The sequence below is a fragment of the Muntiacus reevesi genome, chromosome 9, assembly GCF_963930625.1.
Source record: "Muntiacus reevesi chromosome 9, mMunRee1.1, whole genome shotgun sequence".
Lineage (NCBI taxonomy): Eukaryota > Metazoa > Chordata > Mammalia > Artiodactyla > Cervidae > Muntiacus > Muntiacus reevesi.
Window position 1 is genome coordinate 45,712,398 of NC_089257.1, and position 8,287 is coordinate 45,720,684.

The 8,287-nt window shown below is 36.4% G+C and overlaps 1 pseudogene; it reads right to left on the reverse strand.

The window, feature by feature from the left end:
• Window positions 1-7,122: 7,122 nt before the first annotated feature.
• LOC136174804 (olfactory receptor 2D3-like) lies at window positions 7,123-8,045 on the reverse strand (annotated as a pseudogene).
• Window positions 8,046-8,287: the final 242 nt, after the last annotated feature.

Consider the following 8,287-nt stretch of genomic DNA (forward strand, 5'->3'; position numbering starts at 1 on the left):
ACACACTTCACCATCTTGGGAGAGCTTATAGCTTGACACCAAAATTCATTCCTCCTCAAAGTCAGAAGCTTTCTTCTAAAAGTGAAATATTTGTGGCAAAAGCACCATAGTGGAGAGTATATCTTTTAATAGAAAAATGAAGAATGTAGCTTTACTTGTCAAATGCTATTTTAAATTGTCTTTCTGTGAAGTAATTTATGAGATATGTATCTGACTGTATTTATTTAATTATTCACTTATTTATTTTTATTGAATTATAGTTGTTTTACAATATTGTATTGATTTTTTCTATATAGCAAAGTGACTCATTTATACATATATATATTCATTTTTATATTCTTTTCCATTATGGCTTATCTCAGGATATTGAATATAACTTCCTCTGCTATGCAGTAAGACCTTGTTGTTTATTCATTCCGTATGTAATGGTTTGATTTGCTAACCCCAAACTCCTAATCTATCCCTCCTCCTCCTGCCCTCTTCCTTGGCAACCCGAAGTCTGTTCTCTGTGTCTGTGAGTCTGTTTCTATTTTGTAAGTAGGTTCCTTTGTGTTATAGTTTAGATTCCACATATATGGGATATCCTATGGTATTCTTCTTTCTCTTTCGGACCTACTTCACTTGGTATGATGATCTCTATTTCCATCCGTGTTCCTGTTATGTGCTTGGGCTTAGCTGTTCAGTCATATCCAACTCTTTGCGACCCTTTGGACTGTAGCCCACCAGGGTCCTCCGTCTGTGGTATCTTTCAGGCAAGAACACTGGAGTGGGTCATCACCTGCCTTCTCCAGGGGATCTTCCTGACCCAGGGATTGAACTTATGTCTCTGAAAGTGAAAGTGTTAGTCACTCAGTCATGTTCAACTTTGTGACCCCATGAACTGTGTAGTTCAACCAGGTTGCTCTGTCCATAGAATTCTCCAGGCAAGAATAATGGAGTGGGTAGCCATTCCCTACTCCAGGGGATCTTCCTGACCCAAGGATCAAACCCAGTCCTCTGCATTGCAGACAGATTCTTTACCATCTGAGCCATCAGTGAAGCCCCCATCTTCCTATAACCACCCTTTTAAGAAGGTTAGTGGGTCTAAAATTTGTACAAAACTCAAGGTCCTTGTCCCTGCTATGTGGTCTTTGCTTAGGTTTTCCAGTTGAAATTTTCTTTTTTGGGACCTTATATTGGTTCAGTATGGACTCCTGCAAGTCAGAGGTCTTGTCCCAAGTTTTCAAAAACTCCTCTTCCCATTTAACACTGTAGTTAATTGGGAAAACAAAGAGTAAATTTTAAATACAATATGATCAAATAACAAATGCTGGAGAGGGTGTAGAGAAAAGAGAACCCTCCTACACTGTTGGGGAGAATGTAGTTAGTGTAGCCACTATACAAAACAGTATAGTGGTTCTTAAAAAAAAAAAAATTGAGTTACCATGTGCTCCAACAATTCCACTGCTGGACGCCTAGCTGGACAAAACTGCATCAAAAAGATACATGCACCCTTGTGTTCATATCAGCACTACTCACAGTAGCTAAGACATGGAAGTAACCTAAATGCCCCTTAACAGATGAACAGATGAAGGTATGTCACATATATACAGTGGAATATTACTCAGACATAAAAAGAATGAATTAATTCATTAGTTGTTAATTAAGTCCATGGGGTCACAAAGAGTCAGACATGATTGAGTAACTAAGCACAGCACATGATAATTATAATTAATTATTAATATTAAATCAAGTATATAATTAAATCAATAAATATATACTAGTTGTATTCAATATAATTGTTTAATTATAGTTATTTATATCATAATTAAATATTGTAATTATACTTCATTATTAATTCATTCTTTTTTATGGCTGTGTAGTAGTCCAATATATACCTATACCACATCTTCACCCATTCATCTGTTAATGGGCTCTTAGTTTATTTCCACATCTTGGCTATTGTGAATAGTGCTGGTATGACCAAAGGGGTGCACGTATCCTTTTCACTTGTAGTTTTGTCCAGATAGATGCCTAAGAGTGGGCTTGCTGAATCATATGATAATTCAATTTGTCTCTTTTGGGGGAATCTCTATACTGTTTTCTATAGTGGCTGCACTTACATTACATTACATTGTATGTAATGTATTACATGTATTACATTAATGTATACATTACATGTATTACATTAATGTATTACAGTACATTACATTGCATTTAAAATTTACTCTTTGTTTTCCCAATTAACTACAGTGTTAAATGAGGAGGGAGGTTTTGCAAACTTCAGACATGATCTCTGATTTGGAGGAGTCCATACTGAACCAATATAAGGTCCCAAAAAAGAAAGTTTCAACTAGGAAGCCTAAGCAAGGACCATACAGCTGATGAGATGTAGTTATCAGGGGCAGGGACTTGAGTTTTATACAAATTTTAGTCCAACTGACCTTCTTAAAAGGGTTTTCCAGGTGGCTCAGTGGTAAAGAATTCGCCTGCCAATACAGGAGATGCAGGAGACACAGGTTCAGTCCCTGGGTCGGGAAGATCCCCTGGAGGAGGAAACGGCAACCTGCTCCAGTATTCTTGCTTGGAAAATTCCATGAACAAAGGAGCCTGCTGGGCTATGGTGCGGTGGGTAACAAAGAGTTGAATGCGACTGAGCATGCACACACGATCTTCTTAAAAGATCATGTTAGCAGCCTAGTTTAATGCCCACACTAGTAGTGGTTTGGATGTATTTGCATCATGTTCACTCCTCCTTTTTCCAAACATCAGCCATCATGGAAACTCCCCTGTCTGAACACTCCAACAGGTGTTTTTTATTTGTTCATTTTTGCTTGTTTTGTTTTTGACATGGAGACTTTTTAATGTTGCCTAAAATTCAAAAAATACTAAAATGAGTAAAAGAGAAAAAGAAGGCATCAGCAAAGGCTGCAAGTAAACAGCTATGTTTATTATTTCACGATAAACAAGCACACAAACAAGACTGGTTTTCCATTATCTCAAGGCTGTACTAAAATATCCTTACACTTGCAAAAGATATGTTTGACATGTGTAGATGTGTGAGTCTACAGATATGTATTTATGCTGAAAAGGAGGACTCACATGCACATACAAACACATATTATTCTCTAGTAGCTTAAATATGCTGTGCTGCTACCATTTACAGTACAACGAATAATAGACATTGTTTTCTCTTTTTGCTTATTGACTCCAGTGAATCCTGTTGGTTTCATCTATACAATACATTCCAAATGTGGGCACTTGTTGCAGTCTCTCCCCAAAGCATCTTAGTCCAGTCACCATAATCTGTTGCCTATTGTTCCACACTAGCTATTTCTTATTTCCATTCTTGTCCCTCTATAATCTGCTTTCTCCCTTTCTCCCTCCTTAAACTATTTATGATGGTTTCAGATTGACCATCATAAACAAGTCAGAGCATTTCACTTTTCAAGAAGGATACGCAAGATCGTGGTGTGTCTACCCAGTCCACATTTGAAACTGTGCTCTCTTACATTCACTCTAACTCCTTTGACCTTCTTATTGTCCATTACACGGTTCAAAATTATTTCTGCTTTAGAGCCAGTTAGTAGCTATTCTCCTAGCCAGTGATGTTTTTCTGTTAAATCTGCTTGTCTTACTACTTCTTGTCATTCACACCTCATCTTAAAAATCTTAACTTTTCAAAAACATTACCGATTGAAGTGTCATGCACCCAAACCAAAAGGCATTATCACACACTGTGTTTTAATTTTTTTCATTGTATTTATCATTATGTAAAATTTTCTTACACCTTGGTTTACCTGCTCACTGTTTCCGCTTTTCAAAATGAAAATTCCATGAGAGCATGGACTCTGCTATGTGTGTGTCATAGCTTCTTCTCTATAAAAATTGAGGTATGAATATAGAATAGTCTCTATAATAGCAATGTATATGCATGTAAGTGCATGTATATATCTTTGCTGATGAAATAGAGGAATATGCTATGTTTGTACATACAAAGATTACTATTTTATTTAAATACAATCTATTAGTTTTTTGCTAAATAACCTATAAATTCAAAGTTATAACTATCAAAACTTTAATGGCATATTTAAAAGTGAATTTGGATAAGCTAAGAAGTAAAAAATTGTAGAACAGATGATATATAAGAGAGATGTCCTACCAACTAAAACTACAGTAATTGAAATATAACAAAGTGTAGTAGTTGATAAATGTGCAATATTCATATTGAAATTTAGTATATTTTATGTTGTATTTGATATTAACAGAAAAAGATGAGCAACTATACTAGAAAAAATAGCTAAATATTTAGGAAAATAGTACCATATTAATTCATAATACATGAATATATATATATATATATTCTCCTAAAATAAATTCTAGATTTTTAAAATATCTAATGGCTAAAGCACAGTCTAATGTGAGGCTGTCCACCCCAGATTCATGTCCCTCTTCTTTTTGTGATATATGGGACCATGTGATTGAACTTCAACCAATGGAATATGATGTGTGCTCCTTCTAAGGCACAGAACCTACCAATGAAAAACCTTTTAATCTTCATTTTTCTGGATATTGACATGCAAGATAACCTTGAAACCTGCAAATAGCAGAACTTCTGTCAACCTAGGTCTATACGTCTTCCACTCCATCCCTCAACTAGAATTTGTATAAGTAAAAAATAAGCTTCTGCTTGTTAAACCACTGAGATTTGAGATTTATCTGTTAGAACAGGGATTGATAAACACACCTGGGGAAGTTTATGGGAACACATTCATTTTTGTATTGTCTATGACTTGTTGTCCCACTGCAATAGTAGTTGTGATGGGATTGTGTGGCCTGCAAAAGCTAAATATATTTATTTTCTATCCCTTTACAGAAAAAGTTTGCTGACTACTATGCTAAAGCAAATAGTATTATTTTACATAAGGGAAAACTGTAAGCAGATTAGGTAGGTGATCACCGAATAAAGAGAACCAGGCATGGCTTTCCTGACATAGGAAGAAGCCATTTTTCACCTAAAACATTTTGTGGTCTAAGTCGGGCCATATTGCTAGCCCTTGAGCAGGTCTCAGTAATTAATGATCTTAAGGGAGCAAAAGAATACAGAAAAGGCAAGAAAAACAAGAAATCCTTCCTTCTCTTGACTTTGCCTTAGCTGTGTCTTTTGACTTGATACCCACTGAAAGGTGAATCCAGATTTGGGGTATCAAAACTAGAACTAAAACTGGAAGATGACATAGTATATTATTGTTATATTAAGGGTGAGAAAAGCCTCTCTTAGTAAAAAGAAAAGGATTCCAGCCTTTTACCACTACCCCCCATCACACCTTTATCTGGTTGACTCTTTGATCCTTCAGGCAACTTAAAAGTTTCCTCCTCACAAATTGATTCTGTATGATTTCCAAAAGTCTATAATTATGCCATTCAAGTATTCTGCTGTAATAATCTTTGCCAAGCTCAGTAATGACCAAATTGACAAATTCAATAGGCTTTTATCAAAAATATATAAAACTCTGAGTCATTTGAGAAATCTTTCCTGGACGGTCACTCCTCTCACCACATCTGACCCTCCATCTGTTTCTCTGATTCTTGCTGCCTCAGACTTGATTGGCTATACTTCCACCTTGAAATGTTGGTAACTGCAAGGTTCTGTCTTGGATTCTTTCCCACTATCTTTCTTGAACATCACATCTCATCCACAATTGCACTTCAGATTTGCCTTGGGATATTGTTACAAAACATCTGTATTGCCTCCATCTTTGCCACCCCGTGGTCTATAATAGGACCAAGAAATTGCATTTTAATATAACTCCTTCAAGATTGCAATGCATAAGCTTGGTTTTCTGATTAAAACCTTTGGCACACATCCTGAGATATGTCAAATTTCACTTGCAAATGTATACAGTAAACTTGAAGATCTATTTCTCCAACCCATATCTCTCTTTTAAACTCTAGCTTTATCCATTCATTCGAAAACAATGTTTCTTGAGCAATAACAATGGCTGGATGCCTTACTATAAATGATAATGTAGAGATCAACAAAGCAGTCACAGTTTTTACTGCTGTGGAATTTGCAGCCTAAAGGATGACTCAGATGTTAAGCAAATAATTACACAATTGGCTTCTACAAAAGCCATTCCATTACCTAAAATGCAATGTGCAATTTTTAGTGTGCTTAAGAATCACTTGGGACTCATTACAAATGGAGAATCCTAAGATCAACTTCCCTACTCCATCGTGTATTGAGCAATATTTTCAAAAAACAACCTAGGAATCATTTTAAGTCATAATATGTAAAACTATGGTCTGCATTATAAATGTCTTACCAAGGCATAAAGTAGTGCCACAGTTCTCATTTTCTTAACTTCATCTATTACTGTCTTATAAATTACCCATATTCAACATTTTCAGAATTACATGCTGGGCAAATTCTTCAGTACAAAAAAGAGTATTTTTCAGTCTAGATTCTGTCTTACTTTCATCTTTATAGCTCATTATTTTCTTAACATATACATACTCTTAGAAAAATTCTGCCATTTGCTGTTCATTAAATATTCTCCCTTTAAAATTTCAGATATTGTTAAAATGAAAATTTTAAGCTATGCTAGAAATATAACACCATCAAGACTTTGCATTTTTTACATCTATAGCCTGATCTTCCAGAAATATACCTGAAATATATGATGTATTCAAAGTATATTTGATGAATGCATGCAAGTGCATGCATTTTCAATAAAGAAAATGAATCCATTTGCCAGAAATACTTTCTTATATTTGTGATAGTTTTGTTTGCTTCTTTGTTTTTTTGATGTCCAGTTGTCTACTTGTTTTGATTTCCTTATTAGCTTGTATGGGCTTGCAGAGTAGTGACTGTTTATTCATCAACTTTTCATTTCCTTCCTTCCTTTCTTTCTATATTTTTCTCCCTTCTTTTCCTTTCTATATTACTTTTCTGTGTCTACCAAGGTCTCTTGCTTTGATTAGGCAACATGCTGAACTTATTTGAGAAGACATGTGGGAAAATAGGAGAAGAAAACAGAAATGTAGGAATGGAATGAAAATGGGAAAATTTTATAATAAAGTCACTTCTCTCCACATACCTAAAACTGTCATCAAAACCAGAGATTCCCACATTCAAAAAAGCTATTTTGCAGTCACCCTCCTGAGAGCCTCTTTGACATCCTTGTTCCTCAGACTATAAATGATGGGGTTCAGCATGGGTGTGACTGCTGAGTAGAAAACAGAAATCACTTTATCTCTTTCATTTATTATCTTGGAGTTCGGTCTCATGTAGGCAAATATTGCTGAGCCATAGAAGAGGACAACGACAGTGAGATGGGAGCCACAGGTAGAGAAAGCCTTGAGCCGTCCCTCCCCAGATTGCATCTGGATCACAGTGGAGATGATATTCCAGTAGGAGACCAGGATCAGGGAGACAGGAGCTAGGAAGATGGCCACACCCATTGCAAAGATGGCCATTTCTGTCCTGTAGGTGTCTGCAGAAGCCAGCTTCAGGAGGCAGGAGGTTCACAAAAAAAATGGTTAATGACATTGTTCCCTCGGTAGGGCAGACACAACGTGAATGTGGTGTCCACCAGAGACACAAATGCTCCACTGGCCCAGGACCCTATGGCCAGCTGGACACATACCCAATGAGTCATGATGGTGGTATAGCACAGGGGCTTGCAGACAGCTACATACCGGTCATAGGACATCACTGCCAGCAGTGCACACTCGGTACACCCAACCAGAAGTAAAACAACTATCTGTGTTGAGCATCCAGCAAAGGAAATGGTTTTCCTTTTTACCAGGAAGTGGACTAGCACCTGGGGAACTGTAGTAGTAGAGAAACAGAGATCAGCAAAGGACAAGTTTCTAAGGAAAAAGTACATGGGTGTGTGGAGCCTGGAATCTATGTGAATGAGCACAACAATAAGCAGATTTCCCAGCACAGTCAGCAGGTAAATGATCAGAAAAAGGAAGAAGAGCAGGACTTGTGTGTGTAGGTCCTGTGAAAGGCCCAGGAAGACAAATTCAGTCACATATGTTTGGTTTTCTTCTCCCATGAATATTTAATACTCTTTATAGGTCAGCACCAAGAAAAAAAAAGCACACACATATTGATCAGTTAAAAACTATATGAGTAACAAGCATTTTATCAATCAATATACAAAACTGGGCCATTGACTTCCAACTCTTATCTGCTTCCATATGTTAGAAGAGTTTTCTTTTTGCTTGGTAGTCCTGACAATTGAAATCTATTTCTGATTTTTCTCTGCCCTTGAATCTTTCAGTAGAACCAGAGAGC